The sequence below is a fragment of the Equus caballus genome, chromosome 23 (genome assembly GCF_041296265.1).
Source record: "Equus caballus isolate H_3958 breed thoroughbred chromosome 23, TB-T2T, whole genome shotgun sequence".
NCBI lineage: Eukaryota > Metazoa > Chordata > Mammalia > Perissodactyla > Equidae > Equus > Equus caballus.
In genome coordinates this window covers 61,903,826-61,921,090 of record NC_091706.1, presented here as the reverse complement: position 1 = coordinate 61,921,090, position 17,265 = coordinate 61,903,826, and the positions used below count along the sequence as shown (strand labels likewise).

Below are 17,265 nucleotides of genomic sequence, written 5' to 3'. Positions count from 1 at the left end.
ATAGGTTCTCCCTAAATATTTGTTGGCCAAAGTCTTCACTGTCAAGTCCTTGGGAGCGTCATTTCCATCTGATGCCCATTCCTCTTTACCGCTCACTAACTTCACAACAGAGCCTCTTCTGAAATTGCCTTCGATGAAACTGCCCTCCAAACCGACAGTCCTTTTGCGACTAAATTTATTAGTTATTATTTTGTTTAACAACTAAATTTAATGGTCTGAATTTAGCCTTCATCCTTTTTGGTCTACTGTGGTATTTAACATCTGACCATCATGGTTTCTTTTTCTCCTCTGTTGACTTAAACTGCACTGCATTGTCTGAGGTCCTCTATCCAACCCTCTCCTGGGCTCCTCGTTCCTCCTGTGCATCCTGAAACTGTACATTCTACAAACTTCTCTCCTTTATATCTTCCTTGTACTCTTTCAGAGAGAGGGGCCTTCAATCTTCATCCATATATCTGACTATTTCTTAGGAATGATTCATCGAAGGCAAGGTATCAGGGCCCAAATCTCTCTTGACGCATGTTGCAAGTTGCTTTCTGGGAGGTTATACCACTTTGTATTCCCAGTGGCAGTACGTTAGAATGCCCTCCTTGCTGTACCCACATCAAAATGAAGGCTAGCTTTAAAATAGTTGATCATTTCTTGGGTAGAATTAATATTACAATGGTTTTTCTTACATAGTTAAGCGTCTCAAAATGCTCCATGTCCTAAGCTGCTCGTGTACTTTCTACTCTTTTAATGTTGGGCATCTCTGAGTGAATGTGAAGACAGAGGAAATGTCAGGGGGCCAAGAGGTCAGGGGGCCAAAAAAGGACAATTATCAGATTTTGTTTGGTTCACAAGATAGTTTCATGCTGCTGGGGACTCTGAGCCCCTTTATGAATCCTGGAATTGGGTGCAGAGACCAGGAGCGAGTCAGGGTTTTCTGCACTTCTTTAGTGACTTCTGACTTGCTCTGGTCCAGAAAGAGTTTAAGAAGCTGTTACTCATTATTTCCTCATTAATAATGCAGAAATTCTGCCTAGATTTTGGTAGGTCTTCCCTATGTTTAATATATGGGACTACTGCCATTATTAGTGATTTTATACTTCTTCATAAAAGTTGGAACTAGGCGTACCTAGCATCTACAGTCTGCTGCCACACAAACCTGGAAAGGATTCTTAAAGTCTCTCAATTTACTTCAGAAATATCACCAGCACAAATAATTTATGAAAGATACAATATTCTTCAGAAGGATTTACAGAGATAAATATGACCCACACTCTGCTTTCAAGCACTCCATTTAACCTTTGGTAAAACAGATGTCCAAATGACTAAGGCATACACATGACTGTAAGCCAAGGGCCATCAGGTTAAGCACAAGTGGAGAACAGGAATGAAAAATACAAGAATCATCAGGAAGGAAAACTCATAATCTGATGGAAACGGGCAAAGTTTCACAAATAATATGGCATTTGATATATATGTAAAAGTAGACAAAATTTTCACCAGTAGAATGAAGGTGGGATTTGGGGAGAGGAGGCTGCATGCCAAATTGCGGAAATTGTGCACGAGCAAAGGTCATGTATCAGGGAGAGCATCTTCTCTTGAGACTGGCAGGTTCATATTCAAATTGTGGAGGTTAAGTGTCAAGATGAAGAGATTGTTTTACATTCAGGGGCCATGGGGAGCCACTGAGAGCCCCTGAGCAAGGAAAGATTTGACGTTGAATTTTATTGTGAAGTGGTATGCTGACAGCAATGTGAAGTCTAGATTCGAATAAAGAATGGGAGTGTAACGTCCTATTAGAAGGCTATTATTCCCTTTGTCCAGGAAGAGGGTGGAGTATACTTGAATTAGGGAGACAGGAAAGAGAAGAAAGATGAGGAAAGAGATGCAGAAAGGCCTGGTGGAAACAAAAGCTAATGACTTAGCATTTAATTAAATTTGAGACAAGTGGATGGATTTCAAGTCCAGATGCCCAAGAAACTATTAAAATTATGGTGTTATTAATAGATAATGAATGCAGAAGGAGGAAATAACATAGGAAGAGAAGTGAGTTTGAATTTGAACATACTGCTTCTAATCTATGAATTTTCGTTCATTTATTTGCTAAGTTGGCAATTGAAAATGAAGGTTTGGGAGTTAGGAGAGAAAAAGCAATCAGATGTATTTAGGACCAATTAGCGTGATTGATCTTGGGATGAACACATGATCCAAGAAGGGTGAATCCGATTCCTTTCTCAGGAACAAAATAAAGGAGAGAATGCCAGTCCTGCCTTGCAGACAGCCCCCTGACCTGTGGGGTGGAGCAAACCTGGTCTGAGAGAATGAAGCTCACACAGAGGGAGGAAGGGGCCTGAGGGCAGGAGAGTGAGTCCTGGTGGTGGCACTCAAGTCCCTAAAAAATGACTGCATTCCGTTCCATGGGTACTTGGGCCTTATAATAAATTTATCCCTTTGCCTAAACTAGTTTGAAGAGAAATGCTATAATTTGTAACCAAAGCAATCCTGACTATTAACACTAATAAAAAGTCAGAACTAGTCTTAGATATCTCATTCCAATGAATGTGCTATAGGATTTTAAATGTGCTATAGGATTTATTCTCTCATTCATTTAACATTTATTAAGTGCCTGCTCTGTTCTGGGCATTGTGATAGTCTCTGAAGATAAATTGGGTATTGAATTAAAGAGAGGTCTGAATGGAGCAGGAAGGTTTTGAAGTAAGTCTGATCCCATAATAAAGACAGACTCCAATTTATGAAGGGGCAGAACTCCAAGTGCCCTTTTGTAAAGTGGGTGTTTAATAGTTGGAAGAGATTACACAGAACCCTCATGGTGAATGGTGGTGATGCACCCAGGAGAGCTTGGAAAAAAAGCCCATTCCATACATAATGTGACAAATTAGACAGTAAAACAATAACGTGACCACGTGTAGTCTGTTTTTCTGAAAAGCTCATACTGGGCAGCGTCTCCCGCCACCAGGGACAGATCAGACTTGGGTGGACTCTCGTGAGTTAGAAGAAGTCCTTGTTCCCACCTCTTGAAAAGGCGGGGGCAACTGTAGTGTGTAGAATGAGATTTTTAAAATTCTTGATGCATGAGGAAGGACAAGGACATCTTAGTGGTGGCAGAGAGCTTCCTAGCCTCCCAACTACGAGGAGAATGGGGAGTCCTCTCAGCCTTGCATGCAGCTGAGTTCCCAGTGATAGTTCTGGAAAGGATGTTTGTAAGTCAGGCAGGTCAGTCTGAGGCATATGCATCAAATAGGTGAATTTAAATTTCTACTATCCGTGCAGTAAGGACAAACTTATGATAATGTAATTGCACGGTTTGTATTCTGAAATAAAAGATAACTGAAAAAGAGATGAAGATTACACATATTCACACAGATATTTATTTCATGCATGCATTCATGTATACAGTTAAAAAGTCTTTATGAAGTACCTCCCACCCCTTTCATATGTTCAGCAAAATGCCAAGCCCTTGGAATACGGAAGTAAGCGAACCCAGGAACTCGTGGTCTAATAATAGAACAAAATAATTCGTGAAAAAAATAAGTAGCAAAGCATTATTGGAGCCCAGAAACCCTTAACACAGTGGTTGATTCTTCCAAGAAGCCCTAATTTTTCTCTATAACACTTATTATTCCCAGACATAAAGTATCTATTTATCTTTTGATTATTTGTCTTTCCTCATTTGAATATAAGTCCCCTGGGTCAGGGCAAAAATGAATTCAGACCTTCCCAGACATTCATGGGAAAAAGCATGAAGAATGAGAGCTGTTTAGCAGTCTGTCAAGGAGAAGAGCATGCACAAAAGCAGGGATGAAAACAGACCCTGTCAAGTGGCTTATCTCATGGAATCCTGGTGGAAGAGCGATAATATAATAATAATAATAAAGGCAAATAACAACAGCAAATATTACTATAGGGCTGATGATATGAGCATTTTAGGTGCATCAACCCATGCAGCCTTCACAAGCCTGTGGGTTGATGCTATTATGATTCCTATGTTTCAGGAGAGGACGTTGAAGTCCAGAGAGATACTAAGCAACATGCCAAAGATCACATGGCTAGTAGCGACAGGAGCAGTGATTTGAACCCAGATAATCTTGGAAGAGGTTAGGTTGAAAAGGTCAGACAGGGACCAGGTGAAATAGGACTTGAAGGTCATGCTAACGAATCTGGTTTTTGCTTGGGGATGATGGCGACCCTTTGCAGGGGGATTTCTGCAGGAAGTCTACCTGAGCAGATTTGGATTTTAGAAAGAATGCTCTGGAGCACAATACAGGGCAGACTTGCAGGAAAAGAGGACTGGAAAGAGGGAGAGTAGAGAAGAGGTCATGGCAGCAGTTCATGGGAGAAAGAACGAGTCTGAATTGAACTATGGAACAAAGAGGGTAGAAAGGAAAGGAAAGGAAAGCGTCAAAATTATTGAGGAGATGTAAGCCACAGGAAGATGAAATGTTCTGCCAATTTATGCTCTTATTAGCAAAGCTTGAGGCTGTCCTCACCCACAGGGAATGATTCTATAATTTTAAGTTCTTTGCAGTTAGGTAGACAAATAAATACATCAGTGTTGTTTCTGTTTTCATTTCTTTGCTTGTTGGAGATTTTTTTTCATATTTAGGGGCCATTTATATCTCTCCATATATCAAATGTTCTTTGCCTATTTTTTCTATCATGCTGTGTTTTCCTCTTGATCCCTGAAATCTCTTGTATTCTTTTTTATGACTCTACACACCACTCAGGTAGAGGCACGCTGGTCCCATCTCTTGTCCCAGAGCCCTGTGGGAGCGATGAATCTAGCCAGCACCTGATTAGAACCCCTCCTATCAGAAGATGCAAATTAGGCAGTATCATAATTAAAACAACAAATAAAGTTTGATGATGAAAATAGGTGTTTATTTTGTGAAGTGTGTAGTTTAATGTTCCCACTAAACGTCCAAGTGGACTGAACTAGGTCAGGAGAATGCAAAATTGCAAGTAATTATTTGAGAATCGTCAGCATGTAATGATGATTAAAACCATAGATACAGATAACAGCAGCAGGGAAGAATGTATGGAGTTAGAATGGAAAAATTAAAAGCCCTGAACAGAACCTTGGAGATGTCCATACGTAGGTCTTGAGGGTGAGTGGAGAAGTCTTGCAAAGGAAACCAGAATTAATGATTAGACATGTAGGGGAAAAAAGAAACAGAAAAATAATAAAATTTATGCTTAACAAAAGGAATTTTCTAGACCAAGGGAGTAGTGAGGAGATGCTGTGGAGAGATGCAGTAAGAGGAAGAATAAAATGCAACCTTTGTATTTAGCCATTAAGTGGAGTTTAGTGAGTTTAGCCATAGAAGATTCATGGACTGTTAGGGATGAGACTGGATTTCAATATGTTGAGAAGTGAATAGAGTAATGAGGACTGAAGCCCTAGGCATATATCACTTTTCAAAAAATTTTGCTGTTCATGAAAAGAGATAGGAAGAAATGTCAGGATGGTGACTAGAAAGGGATGAAGAGTCAAGAAGGAGCTATATTTTTAGGATAAAGAAATTTGAGTATTTTCACAGTGGGAGCAGGGTGTAAGAGGGACTCTTGGAAAATATAGGAGGTGGAGCAAATCTTGGAGGAGCTAGAAGAGGATGCTATCCACAGGACAGCCAGAACAACTATTCTTGGATAGAATATAATGTACAGGGGGATGTACATGTTGTTGAATTCAGATGAATCCAGTAAATACGTATTAAGAGTCCAGGTATGAGGACACTGTGCTTGTCTCCACAGACACAAAGATTATGAATCACCATTTGTGCCCTAACAAGCTTATGGTCTAGTGAGGAGTTTGGTGCCTGGGGCATGGAAAGGAAGGTGAGGAAGCTCCTGACAGATGTGCTGTATTTTCCTATGAAGCAAGTAATAAAGGTAATAAAATCATCTCTGAAACTGAGGTGGAGTAGAGATGGGAAAGAGACTTGACGCTGTGGGAGAGAGACTTGAGGCTGTGAGAAAGATTCAGAAATGCTGGCAAGAGTAATGAGTGAGGAAATGGATCAATTGCAAGTAACAGATTTCTGTAGGCCCTATGGGCCCAGAAGAAGTTAGAAACTATTTACCTGAAATGATCTTTGGGCCTGTGTGGTTTCCACCAACACTTTCCTGGAGGAAGGGTATGCGTGTACGGGTTTAGAGATGGGGATCTGAAAAGTGGGATGGGCACGATAGCACGGAAGAAGAACAAGGGGATTTCATTCTGACATAGCTGATAAAATAAATTTAAAAAGATAGTGATAAAACATTTGTTCTGGGCTGGATAGGGAAGGAATTGATATAGAAACCTGGTAGTAGTGGATAAAGGAGAATATGTAGACATAGGAGATTTTGATAAAGTTGAAGAGCAGGAGACATTGGTGGTAAAGGAATGAGGGATCTGGATGCAGAGAAGGTCACACGAGGAACCTAGACAACAGGATCACAGACTGGGTAGCCTAAGTAAAGTAAAAAGAATGTCATTGTGAGAGAAAAAGAAAAGGACTCACATTCATTGTGTGTCTGTTTTGTTTTAGGCTCTAAAGATGACAAACTTAAGATACTGAAAGTCAGGAACTCAGCTGGATCATTTTGATCATTTTGGTGCCAAAGTCACCTAGGACAATGGTAGGGAGTAGAAAGAAAGACTGAAACATATGCCTAATGCTGTGATGAGCAGTGGAGAATGAGAAATAGCAGCAGAAAATTGTGGGTAAGGCAAGTCACATAATACAAATCATGAGACTTGAAGGGAGAAGAGCTTTTGCAAGAAGATGGAAAAAAATCAATTATCTAGAATTGACATAGGACTTTGGGAAGAACTCCAAATGCACCTTCTTGCCCTGCAGAAGATAAAGAAAAATGATTAGTCTCTTGAGGGGAGAAGCAGGTATCACTTAGGTAAGATGGTAAAGAAAGAGTTCAGGGAAGGTGTATCAATTAGGTATTGCTGCATAACAAGGAACTTAGAAATCTCAGAATATAAAATATTGAGCATTTATTTAACTTATGTGTCTGTAGTAGATGTGGCTGATCTAAGCTGGGCTTGATTCTGTCAACTTATCTTGGGCATCTCCATATCATATGTCTATCATCCTCCCCCCTGGACCACTGGGCTCGCCCAGTCATGTTCTTCTAGCAATAACAGAAGTGCAAGAGAACAGAAGCCAAACTGCCAAAGCATATGTTGAGCTTCTGCTCTAGTATGGCTGACTACTAATATCCCATGGGCCAAAGAAAGTCACATGGCCAAGCCCAACATCAGCGGAGTGAGGAAGCATCCCCTTCCCATGAAAGCAAGAGAGGAGGGGATAACCTGATATATCACAGGAGTGGAGTTTACTTAGACTTAATCGTAGTTCTGGAGAGTACAAGCAAAGTGAGGGAGATTCAGAGGTGGGAAGAGCATGCAGAAAGAAGATGTCCCAAGCAGAATGGAGAGAAGGATTCGGAGGTGCTTGCATTTTGCAGTGTCCAGAGTGGACTGTAGAGGAGAGAAATGAGATTGGAGTTAGCTGGGCTTGAAGGCTCCTATTGGAACTCTGGTGAAAAGTTGTTTTGGAGAACTTTGTTTTAGGCAATATGTTTCCGAGGTTGAAAGGGCATATCCAAAATTCCCAGAGAAACTTTAACTGTAATGACGCATCAATCATACCAATACAATATGAAAGTAGTCTGTGCTCCTTTGAGATTTCAGTGATGTTTTATACCTCTGTTCCCAGGTATGCTGCATCATTTAATAGAATCTGGTTCTCTCAACTCACGCTGGAGGGCTGAGGTACCAATTGAGGTGGAAGGCTGGACTGCCCGTATGATGACTTCTACAGTTACCACACTTGATTAAATCCATGCGAATTCTGGTTATGGTTTGAACAGCACCCAAGTATTTTGATTTGGGGCTTAGTTAAATCTGATTTAGCTACCTGATTTCTAACATAAAATTAAGGAAATAGAGAGACTCCTTAAAACATTTTACCTGATGATTTTTACTTTGATTTAAAAAGAATCCTAACACAGGTGTGGATTGTTTAAATATATATATATATATTTTAACAGATGAAACATAATCACCTGGCAACTTTTGGCTGAACACATTTGCAGCCGTAAAACAGCCAACATTCTTCATTGGAAAGGTCCTCCAAGGATTAGCCTCTTCCTGTTTTCCCCATTCCATACATAAATATTAATTACCCTTAAATACAACCCATTTACTACCATCAATAATGAAAAATTGAAAGTGCCAAGATAGTGTGAGGCAAACTTGAATGTAAATATTACATTGTGCCGATTGTTCTCTACAGCGGTGGTTAGACTGGGCGTGTTTGATGGAGGCGTACTGTGAGCATGCATTGCTGTGTATGATAACTACAACATGCCAGAAGGAGACTCTTGAATTTTTCAAGAGGCTTTCATGACTCCCAGGACATTGGGGTGTAGTAGCATGGATCTTGTTGAGAGAATATAAACTCAGTGCTACAGAAAAATGATTGTCTGGTGAGAATGTAGAGAGGGGAGATAGTAAACTCTCAGTCTGAGTCGTTTGGATAGTCAATGGGGAATTTAATTTTATAGAATGTGTTTTTTCATCTTTCAGCCTGACAGAATGGTAGCTAAAGGGATGGAGGAGAAATGGGGGTGCAGAATCATGTTATTTAAATTATATTTATAAAGACTACTGACCTACTTCATCCTTCTTTTTCTGAGGAAAAAGGCACAGAAATGATGTCCTAAAGGCATAGGAAATCTGCTGGAATAAATTAAGCAGTGATGACAATAAGAATATAACAGAAAAATATAATCAGCATTGTTTAAATTGTTCAGACAAAGAATGTTCAAAATATTGTTACTGAGGTCACTATTATGCATAAGGACAATGTATGAAACGTTACACCTCTGTGGTTTAACATAAATTCTCTGATATAAAAGTAGTAAAAATACTATGTAAACTTTGGGAAAGATATAAAAATGGAAAGACTAAAGTAAGAGTTAAAATCTAGAAATAGCAGTTAAAGATTGCTATGTTGTCTCCCAATATGTTTCTTTTTAACTATTGTTGACTGATTATAAAAGCAATAAGAATTCCTCATAGAACATTTATATCAAAATATAGTCTAAAATAAACATCATCATTACTTTTATCTACTCCATGATATGCTACATCTTTTAAAAATTTAAAGATTTCACTTTGCATTACATTTGAATAACATTTTGAATGAACAGAGTAGAGATGATGATTAGGGTTGCTCGCATCAAGCAGAGAAGGAGGTTAGAGAGGTGACTGACTTTGTACATAATTAGTCTATAGTGAAACTCTTCATCTTGTGACAACTTCTGAATTTTTTGAGATGGTATTATTGTAGAATTTTAAGGAATTGAATTTTCACAAAACATGACCCTCATTTTTTTAAAAACCAATGTTATTTGGAACATAAATGTTCATGACTCATAGTTTCATTGAGTATGTAATATTATTTTTCTACTTAATGCTTTCTTAATTGAATTCTACCTTCTCTGATATCAACACTGCAACCACTGCAAGAAAGAAAGCAAAGAAGCTTTCTCTTTTTAATTTATCAAGAATATTTTTGCATATCATTCTACATTTGAAATTTTTGTTTCACAGCTATAGACAGGTTTTTTGCAATCATCAACATTTATAAATTGACACATTATAGGAGTGTGTTTCATTTGAAAAGGTGGAAATAACTTAGATATTTTATTTACTACCACGACTCATATTTGATCTTATTTCTGTTATTTCATGTACCATTTTCTGATTCCATGCATTCTTATTTTATCATGAGTCCCACATTTTCTTGGCTCTAACCTTTTCTTGTTTGTGATAGGTATATTCTGTCAACATTCCATGTAGAAAATAGAAAGTAAGATGGCATTTGATATAAAATTCTTAGAATTTCCAGAAAAGCAAACTCTAGCCTAGGACTCCAGGAATGATGTTCTGAACACTGAAGAACTGACCCACCAAAGGAGCTGCTATCTCTGAAATCACCTTGAAGATGCTGAGCTTTAAAGCATGTAGTGCTTGAGCTGATAGCCAAAGGGCAGGAAGCTGGAATCAGGAGGTTGCCTCTGCCTCTACTGCTGCGGCGGCCACCACCACCACATCATCCGGGGAGCTGGAGATGGATGCTGGGCTGCAGATGCAGGAAAGCCTATGTCTCCACAACCCTATTTGCCAATAGCTAAAGTAGAAAAAGAGTCCAGAGATAACTCCTAATTCACTTCCACTTTCCAGAGTTCCTGTGGGTGCTTGATTGGTGAGAGCCAATTGTCGCCCCAGATCCTTGCTGTGAAGGAGTCTGGGAAAGGCATTGCTCTGCTCTCTAGGCTCTGCATAGGAAAGTCCCTTAGAAGGAAGGTGGGAGAGAAATGGAGCAGGCCAATCCACAGTATCTATCTAAGACGGTTATGTTCTATTTATAATCCCATTTGAATTATCTGAATCTTTGAAATTTTTCTGTCTTACAAAATCAGTCTTTAACTCTATAATTGTGAGAAGTAAGTGGTAATTCTCAGGCTTTGTTTATACATGTTATTCTTTTCTAACCATTTGCACTTTATATTTTATTCATATATGAAACTGCAATATTATATATACACATATAAATATATATAAAATTATAAATATAAATATATATTATATATATTTTTAAACAATTTTTTGAAATTTGCTTCTAAGTTGATAGGCTAATTATCAGAGCCATCTTCCATTGTCCCAATGATATTTTGATTTTTTTTCTAGGTGTTTTAATGAAAAGTTTTCAAAAACTGCCTCTCAGACATTCTGTGAGTACCCAAAATCATAATTTATTGACTTAAGGATGTATAATACACTGTAACAACACATTCCTTTCCCAGCAGATCATTCCTATATGTTAAAGCTGTTTCTCAATTTTAGGAGTCTTTTGTTAGGCTTTTATTCTAAGTTAAAATCTGGACAACTTTTCCAAAGTAGCTTAAAGCAGAGTGACACAGCCCTCATGGAGTTTTCCTCAATACCATCATGATCTGGAGTCACCTTTTACAATAGTTTTGCGTCAGGGAACATGCTCCATAAGTGTTCCAATTGCCTGACATTTAAATCAACTCAGTAAACGTAAATTGAGTACTTACTGTATTCCAGGCACTATAATAGGTTCTGGGGCTTCAACAATGAATGCTGCATCCCATCCCCATGAAGTCATGGTCTAGCAAACTCTAATATAAATCAACAAATACTCTGACAAAAATATGAATGAAATATCATAGAAGAGTGTCATTAATTCTGCCTGGGGGTTAAGGATCTCGGCAGATTTCACAGAGGAGGTAACAATTTGCCAGCTCTCTCAATTTCCTAATTAAAAAAACAAACAAAAAAACAGGATGGTCAGTAGAACTGTCATTTTAATTTAAAAAAATCAGAACAAATGTGAAGTATTTCACACCTGTGATTTATATTTGTATTAAAACCTGTAAAAAATAAAGGTGATGATGATAAATGATGATAGTGATGATGGTGATGATGATGATGGTGATGATGATGATGGTGATGGTGACAATGATGATGATGATGATGATGATGACAATGGTGATGATGATGATGTTAATGGGTATTATTGGTTGCCTACCTAGCAGCTGGTTGGGAGCCCTTCCCCTTTTCCTCCTAACACCTTAATTTTCCTTCTAGTATCTATCTCTCTCCTGCTTTATAGCAACCATGTGGTTTTTTGAGGTTGGCCCCAGCTCAGATGTGAGCACCAATTAGTTTAAGTCAAATAGCAAGATCCCATGCCCCAGCCAGTGCTTGGTTTAAGAACCCAAACCTGTGATAAACAGAGCAGTGCATTCCTTGTCCACAGAGATAGGTTCAAGAAAGGGCATGAGACCAGATTTGGGCCAATGAAATATAAGGGGTATGCATTTTGACAAGGGAATTCTGGGAAACTTTTCCCTACTCTTGAGGAAAGACCTTAAGAGCACTCTCTCTGGCTGGCATCGGCAGATGTCCTAGGAAGACTGTAGCCATCTGATCACCAGCCTGAAGATGAAGCTAGTACGCACAGATGTTCCCCACCTCCTCCCTCTCCAGGAATCACAGGGCGATGGAGACAGAACCACTGAATTAAGCAAATCCTAACATCTACGTGACCTGTGGACTTCCAGGTATGAGGGTCTAGAAATGTTCCTATTGTTTAAGTCAGTTTGACTTGACTTTTCCATTGCTTGCTATCAAAGCCATGCTGATTAATTTAATAATTAACAGCTGAGACTAAAAAGAGCTCGCCTAAGAATTAAGGTTAATAAAATGTAATACTATTTTAAAAGAATATGAACAAAAATAATAAAAGTAGATAAGGGTGTGTAGGGGCATTAGGCAGCATGCCCCTTTAAAAACCACACATCCTTGAGGCTCCTGTCTGGGCTGTGTGCCAGCACTCACAATGATAAGAGTCCTGGGCTTGGCCAACCCAGCTGCTTTCTTGTGGGAGAGCTAGCTCCAAGACCCTCATGGTCTGAGGGAACACAGAGGCTCTTGGGGGGTGGGGGTCAGGGGTTCTGGTCCTTGGAATGCTGGTCATAAAGGAACGATCTCCCTTGGCAAGTATGCAGCCTTTGTTTCTCTGCCTGCTTAAGTCAAGCTTCTTTCTGTGAGGTAGCGGATGCACATTGCTGCCTAGCCCACCGCCATGGGACCTTCCCTGTAAGTAACTCCTGATAAACCCACATGTCTCTTTCGCTGTCTCGGGGGTCTTTTCTTTGGTCTCTTGGCAACCTATCCCGCACTGCTCACCCAGCTGCGCATGTGGCGGAACAGGGTGAAACCAGAAAACCAAAAGTATTACAAAGCTAAAATAAATGAGAATTAAAAAGTCTAAGTAGAAAATAATTAAAAGTTACAAATCAATTTGGCAAAAAATCCTAAAATTGGGCAGAAATAACAAACTAAATCCTTGAAAAACCATAAAAAATTTTTACTGTGCTGGTGAAGCTGTTTCAGATTAAAAGGAACAACTGATATGCATATTACTTCACATTCCTTAAGGAATGATGAAAGTTTAATGAGAGGGATGTTTCCAGCCAAGGGTTTGTTGTTAGTACTGTTCCCACTCCTAGCGACTATAAAGCAGAGCCGAACCCTCCCTGGTCTTTCTACAACATCCTCTCACCTTCCAGCACTATATCAGACAATGCTCCACTGCTATTCCTAGGATATTCATGGCCAATTTTTTTGGAAGTTGGTGGCCAGGTCCTTCTTCCTAGTCTGGAAGCTCTGCTGAAACCTGCCCACCTTGGGTGACCCGGCTCGTATTTAAAATACCAGTGGACATGCAGCCTCCACAGTATGACAACCGATGGGTGGCGTGGTTCTCTGACCAGGAAAGGAACCCGGGCTATGGGGGTGAGAGTGCTGCATCTTAACCACAAACCACCAGGGCTGGCTAGCCAAGGGCACGTAACAGAAATATCTGTGCAGGTTTTTAAAACAACTCATTCCTGGTCTCAGCCCTGGCAATTCTGATAAGACAAGTGCGAGTGAGGCCCTGGCATGCACGATTTTATGGACTTTTGAGAATAAATCAGTTTTGGATCCAAGTGCCCAAAGTGGTGGCAACTTTTACAAAATGTGTGTTACTCTCCCTGAGTGTATCTCTTCCTGTTGTCTCTCTCTACATGGATCTCTACATGCGTGTTGCCTGCTTCTCCTCTGTGTGTGTCTCTGAGTCTCTGCACGCCTGTGTGTACGCGTCTCTGTGAGTCTCCCTTCTGTTTCTCTTTGTCCCTCTGCAAACCTCTATATCTCTGTGTATCTCCTCTATGTCTCTGTGTCTTTCTGTATGGGTCGTATATCTGTGCATTTCTCTCCTTGGTTGTGTGGCTGTGTGTCTATGTCTATGCGTATCTCTGTCTGCCTGCCCCTATCTCAGGATGTGTTCACTCTCTGGGTCCCCTGATATCCCTTTGTCGCTGTTTCTCTGTGGCATCTCTATGTATACCTCTTTTCCTGACACCGGTAACTGAGGGTAGAAACAAACTCAAAGAGACTCCCTGTTCCTCCTCTTTGTGCCCAAAACAAATAAGAACACGCAAAAGCCGCTCCCAAATTCCAGAGACCTAAGTGAGCCATGTCCCTTAAGGAGGCTTGGCTGCCCAGTAGGAATCCCCCACCTGCACCACCCTTCAGAGCACTGAACTCACAGACGGCAAATGAGTCCCTCATTCGATGGGGAGAACCTGTGTCCCCAGTGCCTTACGACGATCTCACGGTATCAGACACACCTGATCAGCCCTGGTCTCAAATTCACGCGATGCAGCACAGAAAACTCCCAACACTGAGGGCAAATTTCTTATTTATTTCAATGATCCAAATCACAAAATAATCCTGCTTGCACGCAAATACCATTACACAGTCCTGTCACTTCTAACTCCACCTTGACTCTTGTAATCCCACACGTTTCCAGGGCGTGCCCATTGAGTGTAGCCACAGCACATGTCCATCAAGGGACACCTGCAGCTTCCTCGTTTGCACAGCACTTTCCAGTTTGCAGCTCCTGAGGTAGCACCCTCCTCTGCCCTATTTCGCCCTTGCCCCTAAAGACATTGTGGGCATTTTCTTTCCTGAATTCCTGACTCTGAAACCCGCCATGTCCTGGTCTGGATGTTGTGCCTTTCTTCCTCCTACATGCTCGCAGGCATGCTTCCAGCTGGGCCCTTCCTTCCGTGTCTTCTGCTCCAGCTCAGATCTCTAGTGCTCCCCTACCAGCCTTTTCAGCGTTTGGAAAATCTCGAACACCCTGTCTCCATTTCTTTATGAATAATCCCCCTAGAATTTTCTGATGAAATACAGATCCGGTATTTCCAAAGGCAGTTTTTAAATATATTAACCCAAAATATGGTTAACGAGTCAGATAATAAGGGATGACAGTGATCTGTAGATCTCTGGAAAGAAAAGGACTTTGTGCTAAAGGTCAGGTTCCAAACTTTGAGCTGCTGCGTGGCCTTGGAGGAGGTAACTTCTTCTGGCCGCTGTTGTCCATGTGGAAAATGAGGAATTACACTTCATAGTTGTTAAGATACGGTTGATCCCTAAAAACTTCTAGTCATCATAGAAACAAATTTTCACTGAAATAAAAACATGCCCAAAATTACCATTATGACACTTAAGATTTAAAAAATCACAATCTGCCATGCTCATGTTCCCAATCAATCAAACATTAGTTTACTTTCCCCAAATAAATTTGCATTTATATTTTGCACATGATTCCTAGTTTGGTTTGGTTTGTGTTTTCGAATCTAGACTTTTGTAAAACTTTTACTGAAAAATAATCCAATTGACTGGAACTCATTTCATTGCTAAGAGGCAGAATTCGTCTTTAATTTCATCTCTCATTATGAATTCCAACAACTTAGTTTATATTCATTTATTTATGGTACATTAGTTGCCTTTTTTCACACATGAGAAGTTTGAATCTAACACATTTAGGCTAGAGCAAATTTACTGAGATCAAATGCAATATTTGGCTTCTTAATCACAAAACACCAGTGCTATTTAAGACATTGGAACATCAAGTATATTAGTGCCTTTCGGCTCTGTAACTAGTTATCCTGAAAGTGAATTTGTTATCTTCTTGGTAGTATAGAATGCTACATCTTCATGCTTTTAAAAGATCTTTTCTAAAAAATCAGTTCAAGATCACAACCAAATAATGTAGTAAACATATTGTAAAATCAGAAAGAATTGTGAATACAAGATATTTGGTTAATTAACACTTGAATAGGGAGAGCAGTAGAATGTTGATTAAACAGTGTTGAAATTATTTCAATGGACATATCTAAGAACATCCATTTTGGATTTTCAGATAATTTTTAAAAGACTTCTGGCTTCAGAGACTTCTGCCATACACGAACAGGGTGCTGATACTAAGTCTTAAGTCACTGTGCATAAGAAAACTCTGCTATAGCACAAAATGCTCAACTAACTTAAGCTCATTAGCTGATGTAAAGGAAAATAATAAAAGTAAAGAGAAAACATAAATGGAATAAAATCCCATCATTTATATGTTTCTGACTTCCTCTGTCTTTACTTTTATGTATTTTAACTGCCACATAATGGTAACAGTGAATTAAAACGTCGCTACAGTTCTGTTTTTCCATTACTCCTAGTATTTTTAACAGAATTTTGCTTTATGTGTTGGAATGCCTTGCTATTTGTTGGATGTAAATAGATTCAGTATTGCTTGCCTGTGCCTTTCATCATTATATAAATCTGCCTTTTTATGTCACTTTATGATATTTCCCTTAAATTTTACTGATTTGAATATGAGGAGAAAATCAATAGTGGCAATATTAATATGAGGCAGATAGCTTTGTCCACTGTTTTACCCTAATCTTCAAATTTTACTCTATGCGTGTCTTTTGTATATGGAAAACTTTATTACTTAATTTTTGGAAATCATACACTTATCTACTCCCTGCCTGTGGACTTTTGCAACTGGCCTTTTACCTATCTCAGCAAATAAGAAGTACGTATCTTAAATGCCTACTATGTTAACAAGAATTGGGCTAAGCACTAGCGACACTATATAAAAGGTACTGGTACCAGGTTTTATTCAGCTTTTTATGTTTCACTGAGTTAAGCAAGATTTTTTAAATTTAGAAATTAAATCAATTTCTTGCATTAATGCTTTATCTATCTGTCTACTTATCTGTCTATCTATCTAATCTGTGGTGTTGATTATCTTAAAACTTCTCTGTCTATTATTCATTCTTTGTATAGCTCAAATAGCCCACAATAACTTGGATTCAATTATATGGGAAAGAGAAGTGCTATATTTTATGGTTTTATCTTTTCAGTCCTCCACCCTCCTATTAATCTAATTGGAACTATGAAAACATTGTTGCGGGTTTTTATATTGTGTATTTTTTGTAATGGTTTGTTTCAACACTCAGATAATTCTAACCAGCTACAGTTACTGCTTTCAGCGTTCTGACTTGCCAAACTCTTCCATAAATGGCCCTGGCAGCATCCATTTTCATCAGCAACATCCTTGTTCAAAAATTCTTTCTGAAATTCAGGTTTCAATACCTGGAGGAATTCCCTTAAGAAAATTTTGGTGTATGGGCATATTTCATAAATATCCAAAGACATATCTCCTAATTCTTTCTTTTGCTTCCATATACATAGATCAGTATGGCTGCATAGGCAATTCTTGAAATATGCCTTTCCCAGAATTTCTTATTTAACTCCACTTTTTATTTATTTCC

At 39.2% G+C, this 17,265-nt stretch overlaps 1 long non-coding RNA gene across 1 annotated transcript in view; it reads left to right on the top strand.

Annotated features, from left to right (window-relative positions):
• Positions 1-12,475: 12,475 nt before the first annotated feature.
• Positions 12,476-17,265, top strand: part of LOC138920428 (uncharacterized) — a 229,207-nt gene continuing 224,417 nt past the window's right edge. The window contains exon 1 of the long non-coding RNA XR_011431587.1: positions 12,476-12,703. This is a non-coding gene — a long non-coding RNA (uncharacterized lncRNA). The remainder of the gene's footprint in view (positions 12,704-17,265) is intronic.